The sequence below is a fragment of the Pseudophryne corroboree genome, chromosome 10 (assembly GCF_028390025.1).
Source record: "Pseudophryne corroboree isolate aPseCor3 chromosome 10, aPseCor3.hap2, whole genome shotgun sequence".
Lineage (NCBI taxonomy): Eukaryota > Metazoa > Chordata > Amphibia > Anura > Myobatrachidae > Pseudophryne > Pseudophryne corroboree.
The window spans coordinates 53,962,522-53,976,104 of record NC_086453.1 but is presented as its reverse complement, the minus strand read 5'-3'; positions in this window follow the sequence as shown (position 1 = coordinate 53,976,104).

Genomic DNA, 13,583 nt, shown 5'->3' with positions numbered 1-13,583 from the left:
CGACTTCCAGTCGTTTCTCTACAACTTGTCTGGCGGTCTCTATGCGGTGCTGGTGCTCTTGTATCCAGTCAATTTGCAGAGTTCTGGGTTCTTCAACCTCTGGGGTCAACTCCGGGTCCTTGGGGAGTCTGCCTTGCCTCCCAAACATTAGATAGAAGCGCGTGAAGCCTGTTGAACAGTGTTCTGTATTGTTATACAGCTATGTCATCTCAGATAGGAGTTTGGGCCATTGAGTCCTTGATTCCGCTGAGAGGCTTTGAAGCATCCTTATCACCGTCTGATTGGCCTTCTTGCAGAGTCCGTTCCCCTGCGGGTGGTAGGTGGTGGTCTTCAACTTGCGGCACTTTGAGGTTTTGAGTTCCCGGCTGTGACCTCAGTGGGCCAGTGGTGGATACTGAGACGTGGAAACTCGGAGGCTTATAGTAGTTCTTGTGCATGTGCAGGAAATAGGAGAACTGGAGTTTGATCCTTGCCAATGTTGGATGGTGAGGTCTCTAGGGAATTGACAAATACCCAGGACAGAGGTGCGGAGTCTAACCCGCCGGTGGTCTTCTCCAGGGACCCCCATGAGGGGATTTGGGTTTTACTGCACCAAATGAGCAGGTCGCAGCCCTCTGCCTGTGTTTTCCAGCACTGATGCTTTTGGACCTCTGATGATTAAGATTCCGAGGGTACTAAATGACAGCTAGGAATGATGGTACGAGTAATCAGACTGGAGCCGATGTCACAGGATTATTGGAATGGAGTCGATGGTACAGGTCTTTGAAATGGAATCAATGGTACAGGATTATCTGATTGGGAATTGACGAATACCCGGGACAGAGGCGCGGAGTCTAACCCGCCGGTGGTCTTCTCCAGGGACCCCTGCAAGGGGATTTGGGTTTCGCTGCCCCAAACGAGCAGGTTGCGGCCCTCTGCCTGGGTTTCCCAGTACTGATGCTTTTTGACCTCTGATGACTAAGATTCCGAGGGTACTACTGTAGATGAGAGCTAGGAATGATGGTAGAAGTTATCAGACTGGAGCCGATGTCACAGGATGAAATGGAATCGATGGTACAGGATTATCTGATTGGGAATTGATGAATATCCAGGACAGAGGCGCAGAGTCTAACCCACCGGTGGTCTTCTCCAGGGACCCCCGTGATGGGATTTGGGTTTCGCTGCACCGAACGAGCAGGTCACGGTCCTCTGCCTGGGTTTCCTAGTACTGATGATTTTTGACCTCTGGTGACTCAGATTCTGAGGGTACTAGATGAGAGCTAGTAATGATGGTACGAGTTCTGAGACTGAAGCTGATGTCACGGGATGAAATGGAATCGATGGTACAGGATTATCGGATCGGGAATTGCCGAATACCCAGGACAGAGGCGCGGAGTCAAACCTGCCGGTGGTCTTCTCCAGGGACCCCCAAAAGGGGATTTGGGTTTCGCTGCACCGAATTAGCAGGTTGCGGCCCTCTGCCTGGGTTTCCCAGTACTGATGCTTTAGGACCTCTGATGACTAAGATTTTGAGGTTACTATATGAGAGCTAGAAATGATGGTACGAGTAATCAGACTGGAGCCGATGTCACAGGATTATTAGAATGGAGTCGATGGTACAGGTTAAATGAAATTGAATTGATGGTACAGGAATATCTGACTTTGAATTGATGAATGTGCAGGTCAGAAGCATGGAGTCTAACCCGCTGGTGGTCTTCTCCAGGGACCCCCGCGAGGGGATTTGGGTTTCGCTGCACAGAAAGAGCAGGTCGCGGCCCTCTGCCTGGGAGATTAAGTCAGGATTGTGATATGAGGGAAGAGGTACAGGAGGAAATACAATGGACGGTGATGTAGAGCTTCATCTTCCTGCTGTACTCAGGAGATCCGAAATATGACATGCCTCAGGAGACACTGTCTGCAGCACACAGGACAGCTGGGATTTTCGTCGGTCCACTGGTATAAGCAGATTGTATGATATTTGTGGTTGCAGGGCAGAGCAGTCACCCGCTCTCCATTTTCAAAGTCCATTAAACAGATCACACAAGATTGTGTCACTTCATTCTCTGCAGTGAGGTAAAATGGGAATCCGTTGATCTTTATCTGCCTGACTGGGATATTCTGCTCATTGATCTCTGTCACCGTGGTTGGAAGAACATGTGAACTGATCAATACATCCATGGCCGGGGTATCCTGCCTGTTAATCTCTATCCTCATGGCTGGGCAATTCCGCCCTCTGATCACGACCACCATAGCCGGGAGATTGTGCCTTTTGAGCTCTAGCACCGTGGCCGGGTTATTCTGCCCATTCTCTGCTGGTTCATGATATAAGGTTAGATTAAGATGACTGACACCAGGTGGATGATGTGGTCTTGGTCTGTGTGCCGTTGATGTATCAGGGGCAGAGTGAGGAGAACGGTTTCTGTCTCTGTTCTCTCTTTAAAGTCTCTGTAGAGGAGCAGATGTTTCTCCTCTTGATGGATTCTCATGAGTTTCCTGTCAAGTTCTTTGGCACTTGGACCGCAGCCTCTCCTCAAATACAGTCTCAGAAGAATCATCTGAAAAGATATACCTTATACATTAGCCATAATAATCACCTATAGACAACATGAACAAATCAATTATTGATCAATAACTTGAGTTACAGCAACAGCATTTTGGTATATCATTGATAATAGTGTTACATTGTAAGAGGCTCTCAGAATAACGGTATCCGTTTGGATGGTCGACCATGTTATGGTCGACAGTCATTAGGTTGACCACTATTGGTCGACATTGACATGGTCGACGTGGACAAATGGTCGACACATTAAAAAGGTCGCCACATGACAGGTCGACATATGAACAGGTCGACGTGGATTTTTTAAAAAATATAGATTTTTTTTTTTTAAATCTCATACTTTACTATCCACATGGACTACGATTCGGAATAGTAACCTGTGCCGAGCGCAGCAAGGCACCTTGCCCACAGCATGGAGAGCAAAGCGAGCCATGCTAGGGGACACGGTACACTAATTGGGGTTCCCGGCCATGTTACGGAAAAAATGACCCAAAAACGGTTCAAAAATCCATGTCGACCTTTTCATGTGTTGACCTGTCATGTGTTGACCATTTTCATGTGTCAACCATTAGTCCATGTCAACCAATAGTGGTCAACCTAATGACTGTTGACCTTAACATGGTCGACCATTCATACCAGAACCCAGAATAACAGGGTTGTTTCACTTAGTGCAGTTATGTTTTTCAACTGATTTTGTAATTGATTTTGAAGGGAAAAAAAACAACAGAGCAATAGTACACAGGACCTACTAGAGGGGTGGGGGGGAAGGCAAGGGGGGAAATTTCCACAGGCCACCAACTGGCAGGGGGCTCAAACTTTCCAACTTATTATTGTTGTTGTTTTTTTTTTTTATCCATTTGCTAATATGGCAGTTTCCAAGTAATGAAAGAAATCTAATGCCTGAGATAAAAAAAAAAGCACTTCTAATGTGTCTCCAATAATCCAGTACATCAGTATGGATGGTATACACTATTTTAATTATACATTTTTTAAGAAGGAGGGAGTGGGTGCCTCTTAATTTAGGTTTCCCCAGGCCTCTATGATCCTCTGAAAGGGCCTGACAATACAGCATTAAGCAAGAACAGGAAACCAATAAGGAACCACTCTCACTAGTAAAGTGGATCTCTAGGTGTTCTATTAGGTAAATAAGAATAATGGCAGATAGAACAAAAGGTATGAGAGGTGGCCGCACTAAACATAAGCGATACAGGTCTCAGGACTGACAATATAGGCAGGGCCCCCCCTGCTACCTTATCTCTGCACATCATGATCAAGCCTTTATCTGCTCCTATATGGATGGAAATAAGCACACAAACACTACACAACTCTGTTTATACCAGTGACCTTACCACGTGTAATCCCTGCTAAGTAATAGCCCCTAACCACTCCATTTCCACCATAGATGACGGGAGTGTACTGGCTGACATAAGCAGACTTCATCTACTGTAGGTGACCCATGGTATGAAGGACATTATTAACATAAGGGCAAATCCCAGCAGCGCCTGTACCTTTAGCTTGGACACTAACTATAATGGAAACACATACTGCATAAAAGTAATAATATATCTGACGTTAGTGCTGGGGAATATATATGTGTAATATACAGGTATTAATCAAGCAATCCTTAGTTTCTATTGTATTATGCTAAAAGCAGCTTGCGAGCGAACAACTCGGAATGAGGGCCATTGTTTGCAGGGGCGGATTGGCATAATCAGACCCAGTAGTATGGGCGAGTTATTGGGGTGACACGGGCGTGTTGCTGAAAGTGGTTGTGTACAGAGATGCTGAATAGCTCATATTGGTGGCCATACTCAGATGGCTGATTTGCACATAGCATGGGGCTTGTGCATGTTTCAATGGTGCGACCGATGGTGGTGTATAAAGACGCACAAAGCATGATTGCAGCACCTGTAGACACTGACAGCCGGCATCTCAGTCCTTGAATATTTGGGGGCACGGAGGTACACCAGGGAAGGGCACTGTAGCACAGTGATGTGCGGTGGGGTGAGGCGGGTGAGGCAGAGCCTTTCCTGTCATACTAACATTTGTACCAGAGTTTTGATTGTATAAGGTATATGAAAAATATAAATAATATGTGAGAATTATCTTCTTTGTATTATTATGATCATTTTTATAGTCAAAACTCTGGAGTAAAAAGTCTATGGCTGGTGAGGCCTCCCCTGCCTATCTTTTCCTCACATCTCTCTGATCAAAACTCTCATATTTCCAGGAGTTTATACTGCTGCACCTGTGTATAATACCCACATAAACCCTTTGGCTCATATATTGTGTGTAAATCTGGCTCTAGTACTAACCAGTGCCTCCTCAGCCATTTACCTCACCGCACGTCCCTGCTGTAGCGTCATTCGCATAAAGTCACAGGCACAACTGCAGCAAATGATGCAAGAAAGGCCGCAACTGCATCCAACTCAGAATCAGGCCCTATGAGGGGTGATCCCACCCCAACTGACCGCACCCCATTGAAAGACCCCGCCCTCATTAGGGCCACATCTATACATTTCTTAGGCTGCTTTTCCATCCCAATCCGCCCCTGATTGTTCGTCAGCCCAGAAGGGGGCGGAGCTACACGGACCAGGCTGCTGTACAGAGGGAGACTGGCTTAGGTAAGTGGAGGGTGAGAGAGAAGTGTGTGTGTGTGTGTGTGTGTGTGTGTGTGTGTGTATGTGTGTGTATATATGTGTGAAGTGTGTGTGTATATATGTGTGAAGTGTGTGTGTGTGTATGTGTGTGTATATATGTGTGAATTGTGTGTGAATTGTGTGTGCATGTGCTTTATGGACGCTACTACTGGGGGGGGGCATTACATGTAACTACGCTACTACTGGGGGGTCCATTACGTATAAGGACGCTACTACTACTGGGGGGGGGGGGCATTACGTATAAGGACGATACTACTACTAGGGGGGAATTACTTATAAGGACGCTTCTAATACTGGGGGTGCACTACGTATAAGGACGCTACTACTAATGGGAGGGGCAATACGTATAAGGACGATACTACTACTTGGGGGCATTATGTATAAGGACACTACTATTACTGAGGGGGCACTACGTATAACAATGCTACTACTACTGGGGGGAGGGCATTACGTCTAAGAATGCTACTACTGGGGGGCATTATGTATAAGGACGCTTCTACTACTGGGGGTGCACTACGTATAAGGACGCTACTACTAATGGGGGGGGGGGCATTACGTATAAGGACGATACTACTACTTGGGGGCATTATGTATAAGGACACTACTATTACTGAGGGGGCACTACGTATAACAATGCTGCTACTACTACCGGGGGGAGGGCATTACGTCTAAGAATGCTACTACTGGGGGGCATTATGTATAAGGACGCTTCTACTACTGGGGGTGCACTACGTATAAGGACGCTACTACTAATGGGGTGGGCATTACGTATAAGGACGATACTACTACTTGGGGGCATTATGTATAAGGACACTACTATTACTGAGGGGGCACTACGTATAACAATGCTACTACTACTGGGGGGAGGGCATTACGTCTAAGAATGCTACTACTGGGGGGCATTATGTATAAGGACGCTTCTACTACTGGGGGTGCACTACGTATAAGGACGCTACTACTACTGGGGGGGCATTACGTATAAGGACGCTACTACTACTGGGGGGGGGGGCATTACGTATAAGGACGCTTCTACTACTAGGGGGAATTACGTATAAGAACGCTTCTACTACTGGGGGGGCATTACGTATAAGGACGCTACTACCACTAGGGGGAATTATGTATAAGGACGCTTCTACTACTGGGGGGGGATTATGTATAAGGACGCTTCTACTACTGGGGGTGCACTACGTATAAGGACGCTACTACTACTGGGGGTGCACTACGTATAAGGACGCTACTACTGCTAGGGTGAATTACGTATAAGGACACTTCTACTACTGGGGGGGCATTACGTATAAGGACGCTTCTACTACTGGTGGTGCACTACGTATAAGGACGCTACTACTACTGGGGGAGCATTACGTATAAGGACGCTTCTACTACTGGTGGTGCACTACGTATAAGGACGCTACTACTACTGGGGGGTATTACGTATAAGGATGTTACTACTACTGGGGGGGCATTACGTATAAGGATGCGTCTACTACTGGGGGTGCATTACGTATAAAGACGCTACTGCTACTGGTGTGGCATTATGTATAAGATGAATAAGATTGTGCTACATTGTGGCGTAACTTTAAATGGGGGTACTATTGTGTGGCCATGCCCCTTACTTGTGAGACCACACCCCTTTTCCCGGCGCACGCCAAAGGAATGTGGGAGGGCGCAAATTTATAGTTTGCAGGGGGGCGCCGAACACCCTAGCACTGGCCCTGGGCGCCACACACATGCTGGGCAGCCATACCCTGTGCTGGGCGGTTCCCAGCATGTGAGGAGATGGATAAAGATCTTGTTGTGGGAAGCAAGAACTGCATCCATCTCTGAATAATCCCCAAAGACCATATAGTGCTGATCAAATGGTTTGAAATCAGGTTTAAACTGTGGGCCTAATTCAGACCTGATCGCAGCAGCAAATTTGTTAGCTAATGGGCAAAACCATGGTGGGTAATTCAGAGTTGATCGCAGCAGGAAATTTTTTAGCAGTTGGGCAAAACCATGGCCCTTATTCCGAGTTGTTCGCTCGCAAGATGCTTTCAGCAGCATTGCACACGCTAAGCCGCCGCCTACTGGGAGTGAATCTTAGCTTAGCAAAATTGCGAACGAAAGATTCTCAAAATTGCGAACAGAAATTTCTAAGCAGTTTCTGAGTAGCTCGACACTTACTCTGCCACTGCGATCAGTTCAGTCAGTTTCGTTCCTGGTTTGACGTCACAAACACACCCAGCGTTCGCCCAGACACTCCCCCATTTCTCCAGCCACTCCCGCGTTTTTCCCAGAAACGGCAGCGTTTTTTCACACACACCCATAAAACGTCCAGTTTCCGCCCAGGAACACCCACTTCCTGTCAATCACACAACGATCACCAGAACGAAGAAAAAACCTCATAATGCCGTGAGTAAAATACCAAACTTCTTAGCAAATTTACTTGGCGCAGCCGCAGTGCGAACATTGCGCATGCGCAGTTTGCGGAAAATCGCTGCGATGCGATGAAAAAGAACGAGCGGACAACTCGGAATGAGGGCCCATGTGCACTGCAGGGGGGGCAGATATAACATTTGCAGAGAGAGTTAGATTTGGGTGGGGTGTGTTCAAATCTGAAATGTAAACTGCAGTGTAAAAATAAAGCAGCCAGTATTTACCCAGCACAGAAACAAATCATTACTCAACAGTCTGCAACATACTAATTCATAGGCTCCAGCTGATACTGTAGTAATTTGCATATTATTTATTTTATCTGAAATTTGCATCTTAAGGTAATTGATGTTAAAATTAGAGATGAGCGGGTTCGGTTCCTCTGAATCCGAACCCGCCCGAACTTCATGTTTTTTTTCACGGGTCCGAGCGACTCGGATCTTCCCGCCTTGCTCGGTTAACCCGAGCGCGCCCGAACGTCATCATCCCGCTGTCGGATTCTCGCGAGGCTCGGATTCTATCGCGAGACTCGGATTCTATATAAGGAGCCGCGCGTCGCCGCCATTTTCACACGTGCATTGAGAGTCATAGGGAGAGGACGTGGCTGGCGTCCTCTCCGTTTAGAGAAGAGAGAGACACAGTAGAGACGAGAGAGACACAGTAGTAGTAATTTTGGGGAGCATTATTAGGAGGAGTACTACTATACTACTATACTACTTGCTGAAGTGATATAGATTAGATAGTGTGACTGTAAGTGTATTGTATTATCTGACTTGTGGGGGAGACACTGACAGTGGGGAGCAGTTAGAGTCTGAGAGCAGGACTCAGGAGTACATATAACGTACAGTGCACACTTTTGCTGCCAGAGTCAGTGCCACACTGCCATTGTTGTGACCACACTGACCACCAGTATAATAATATATTTTGTGATTGTCTGCTTAGGACTCGGAGTGCTAGTTGCAAGTTGCAACGTGAGTGACCTGACCACCAGTTTAATAATCAATCACCACCAGTTTAATATATATATATATTGTGACAAGAACACTGGGATAGTGTTTGAGGGCAGGTATATTTGTCCCAGGTTCTTGTCTTACATGTTTTAGAAAATGTTAACTTCTAGGAAAAATGCTTTTTGTTTTGTCTGAACCTTTTCAGTTTGCTGTAAAAGCTGGGTAAAGGCTCTGAGAGAGAGATAAGGCGAGTTCTAGACATTGGGCCCAGTTCGGGTCTTTGGCCTCACAGAGGGCTAATCAGGGTTTCAGCTGTGTAAGAGTGATATAGTGCTTCTAACCTGATTAGTATGGGCAGACTGCCTGGGAAGGCTGCAGGATCTGTGTGTGAGAGACACGCTTTCTGATGCAAGTAAGCTATACAGTATGTACTGAAGAACTCTGTGTTTTGTTTAGTGACAGTTAGGAACATCTTATGTTTAGTTAGTGCCGGACAGGCAAGGTATTTTTATTTTGGGGTTTGTTTTATTTTCTGTTTCAATAAAACTGGCCGGGGTCAGTTGTACCAGAAACTGGACTTGTGTTGTTCCTCAGCTGCTGCGTGCTGCCATATTCCCCAGGAAAAGGCACCTTGCACCCCTACAGTGTTACAACTTGGTGGAGAATGCGAGCAGGCCGTTCTGCGCATAAGTGAAAGCAGCAGCTTTGTGAGGCCTGCAGAAAACGGTGGTTTATGCAGATACAGCCCAGTGTGAAGTTACTGAGACTCACCCCTGAGGGTTTGATATATGTCCTGGGTGAAAGCAGCTGCAAAGCCGCCTGAAAAATCTGTTGACATGGAGGATCTGCTTAAAGCCTTGCTGCAAGCTACAGCGGCTCAGCAGGAGGCCAACCGACAGCAGCAGGTGGCAATGGAGGAAAATAGGAGACAACAGCAGGTGGCAATGGAGGAAAATTGGAGACTACAGCAGGAGGCCAACAGACAGCAGCAGGTGGCAATGGAGGAAAATAAGAGACAACAGCAGGCAGTTGTTGATGAACTTTACAGGCAACAGCGTCAGGATAGAGAGGCCTTAGCAGAAGTGGTGCAGAGACTTGCAGCTCGGGTTGGAGATGTGGCCGTCAGTGCTCCAACCAGCTCTAGTTCTATACGAGCCAGTCACTTCCTGCAGAAAATGACAGAGGCTGATGATGTGGAGGCCTATCTGACCACGTTTGAAAGGACTGCCGAGTGTGAGAACTGGCCGAAAGCACAGTGGGCCAGTCTGCTGGCACCTTTCCTGTCAGGTGAGCCCCAAAAAGCTTACTTTGATTTAAGCCCTGCTGAGGCTCGGGACTATGATAAACTAAAGACTGAGATCCTGACCCGCCTGGGAGTCACGCTGTCAGTACGAGCACAACGGGTGCACCGTTGGCTGTACGCCATGGAGAAGCCTCCGCGCTCCCAGATGCACGACCTTATTCAGCTAACAAAAAAATGGCTGCAGCCAGAGACATTAACTGGTCCCCAGATGGTGGAAAGAGTCGTCATGGACCGCTACTTGAGATCTTTGCCCATGGTCCTGCGCAAGTGGGTGAGCCATGGAAACCCGGGTACTGCTGACCAATTAGTGGACATGGTAGAGAGGTATTTGGCAGCAGAGGAACTACTGATGACCACCCAGCAACCCATAGATCCTCGACAGCGCCCTTCAGTAAAGACTGGTAAGACTGTTCCGTGGGAAAACGTTGCTGGGCGGTTAAGAGAACGCAAGGCTGGAGAGACTGTAAACACTGGCCCTGGAAACAGGCCAATGGGGCTAGAACGGTCTATGCTGCCCAAATGGGTTGATAATCGTGTGGTTAAATGTTTTAGGTGTGGTATGCCAGGTCATGTTATTGCCAATTGCCCAGTCACGCAAGAACCCATGCAATGTGATGCTGCCTTTGAATGTCGCAGAATGTCTTTCTTTGCTAGGTTAGCCTGTACTGTGGTACCTTCACCTGAGCTGGAAAAACAAATGTGTGATGTGTTCTTAGAAGGTAACCGGGTAGAGGCCTTGCTAGATTCAGGAAGTTTAGTTACCCTCGTGAAAGCTGGGTTAGTGAACCCCTTAAAGGTCCAGCAAATACCTATTGGGGTAACTTGCATACATGGGGATACCCAATATTATGCCACTGCTGAGGTGAATATAGAAACTTGTTGTGGGTCAGCAATGGTTAAAGTGGGACTGGTCCCTACCTTGGTGCATGAGGCCATAATAGGGAGGGATTTTCCTCATTTTTGGAAACTGTGGGAATCACGGTTATCAACAGATGTGAGAAGTAAAAAGCCAGTTGATAATACCGGTGATTTTATGGATGTACGTGGGTCTTCGGAACTTTCTGGCCCTTTGCCTTTTGCTAGTTTGGCTGGGGAAGTGACAGATGGGGAGTCCAGTGAGGACCCTCTTGCCGGGAACAGAGACATAGTAGTTAGAACTGAAAGCGTGCCTGACCTGGAGGTAAAGAAGGATCTGTTTGCGTCTGAACAGTTAAAGGATCCTACCTTAATAAAGGCTAGAGAGAATGTTAAGATTGTTAATGGGGAACCTGTGGTACCAGGTGACAGGGTTACGTATCCCCACATGGCCATCTGTAATGAGCTCTTGTACCACATTGTCAAAAGGGGTGAGGATGTGGTGGAACAGCTGGTAGTTCCCCAGCCTTATCGGAGAACGGTACTAGATTTAGCTCATAGTCACGTTACCGCAGGACATTTAGGGGCAGAAAAAACCACTGAAAGAGTTTTACAAAGGTTCTTTTGGCCAGGGGTTTATAAAGAAGTGTCTGAATATTGTTCTTCCTGTCCTGAATGCCAGTATCATGCCCCTAGACCCCATTTCAGGAGCCCACTAGTTCCCATGCCTATTATAGAGGTCCCGTTTGACAGAATAGCCATGGATCTCGTGGGGCCCTTGTTAAAGTCTGCTCGGGGCCATCAGTATATCCTGGTAATTATGGACTATGCCACTCGATATCCTGAAGCTGTCCCTTTACGCACTATCACAACCAAGGCGATAGCTAGGGAGCTGGTGCAGGTATTTAGTAGAGTGGGAATACCAAAAGAAATTTTGACTGACCAAGGTACTCCATTTATGTCAAGGATCATGAAAGAATTGTGCAAGTTATTTAAGGTCACTCACCTCAGGACGTCCATCTACCATCCCCAAACTGACGGGTTGGTGGAAAGGTTTAATAAAACATTAAAAAGTATGTTAAAAAAGGTTGTTGAGAGAGATGGGAAAAACTGGGATTGTTTGTTGCCCTACTTGTTAATGGCCATCAGAGAAGTTCCTCAGTCCTCTACGGGGTTTTCTCCATTTGATTTGTTGTATGGTAGACACCCCAGAGGGCTGTTGGATGTTGCCAAAGAGACGTGGGAAGGACAGCCCACTCCTTATAGAAGCGTTATTGAGCATGTAACACAAATGCAGGATAGGATTGCAGCCGTGGTACCTGTTGTCAGAGAGCACATGGAACAGGCCCAAAGTGCTCAACAGAGGGTCTATAACCGGAGTGCCAAGATACGGGAATTTGCTCCTGGAGATAGAGTTCTTGTTTTGGTACCCACTGTGGAAAGCAAATTCCTAGCTAAATGGCAGGGTCCATTTGAGATTAGGGAAAAAGTGAATGAGGTTAATTACAAAGTATACCAGCCGGGAAAGAGAAAACCCGAACAGATCTACCATGTTAACTTAATCAAACCCTGGAAAGATAGGTTGTCTCTGTCAGCGGAGCCTTGCCCTTCGGTGTCTTCACCCCGGTTGCTTCCCGCAGTGAAGGTGTCAGAGACATTATCAGCTGATCAGAACAATCAGGTTAAAGAATTTCTCATCCAAAATAGGGAGGTATTTTCAGAGCTGCCTGGCCGAACGACCATAATAAAACATGACATTGTCACAGAACCAGGGGTCAGGGTTCATTTAAAGCCATATAGGATTCCTGAAGCTCAGCGAGAAGCTATTTCTAAGGAAGTTAAAACCATGTTAGAACTTGGAGTCATAGAGGAGTCTAACAGTGAGTGGTCCAGTCCCATAGTGCACATCCCGAAGCCCGACGGTAGCATACGCTTCTGTAATGACTTTCGTAAGTTAAATGAGGTGTCCAAGTTTGACGCATACCCCATGCCCCGTGTGGATGAGCTTGTAGAAAGGCTGGGAACAGCCAGGTTTCTCACCACATTGGACCTGACCAAAGGTTACTGGCAAATACCTTTATCTGATAGCGCCAAAGAAAAAACAGCCTTTTCGGTTCCGGAGGGGCTGTACCAGTATAAGATGTTACCCTTTGGGTTGCATGGGGCTCCAGCAACCTTTCAACGGGCGATGGATAAAATTTTGAGGCCCCATAGAAAATATGCAGCTGCCTATTTGGATGATGTGGTAATTCACAGTACAGACTGGGGGTCACATTTGGTTAAAGTACAAGCAGTACTGGACTCAATCAGAGAGGCAGGGTTAACTGCTAACCCAAAGAAGTGCTGCCTCGCAATGGAGGAGGTCAAATACTTGGGCTTCACCATAGGCAGAGGTCTGATTAGGCCCCAATTGAATAAAGTTGATGCTATTCAAAACTGGCCTCGTCCAGTGAATAAAAAACAGGTAAGGGCTTTTTTGGGAATTACTGGGTACTATAGACGGTTTATTCCTAATTTTGCGACAACAGCGGTGCCGTTGTCAGACCTTACCAAAGGGAAGCAGTCAAATGTGGTGAAATGGAACCCTGATGCAGAAAAGGCGTTCCAAGCGTTAAAAGTGGCTTTGTGTTCACAACCGGTGTTGATAACACCAGATTTTTCAAAAGAATTTGTGGTACAGACAGATGCCTCAGAGGTTGGGATAGGTGCTGTGCTGTCCCAAACCAGAGATGGGGACGAACACCCTATCATTTATTTGAGTAGGAAACTCAATGAGCATGAAAAAAGGTATGCCATTGTGGAAAAGGAGGCTTTGGCCATTAAGTGGGCACTAGATACCTTGAGATATTACCTCTTGGGTAGACAAT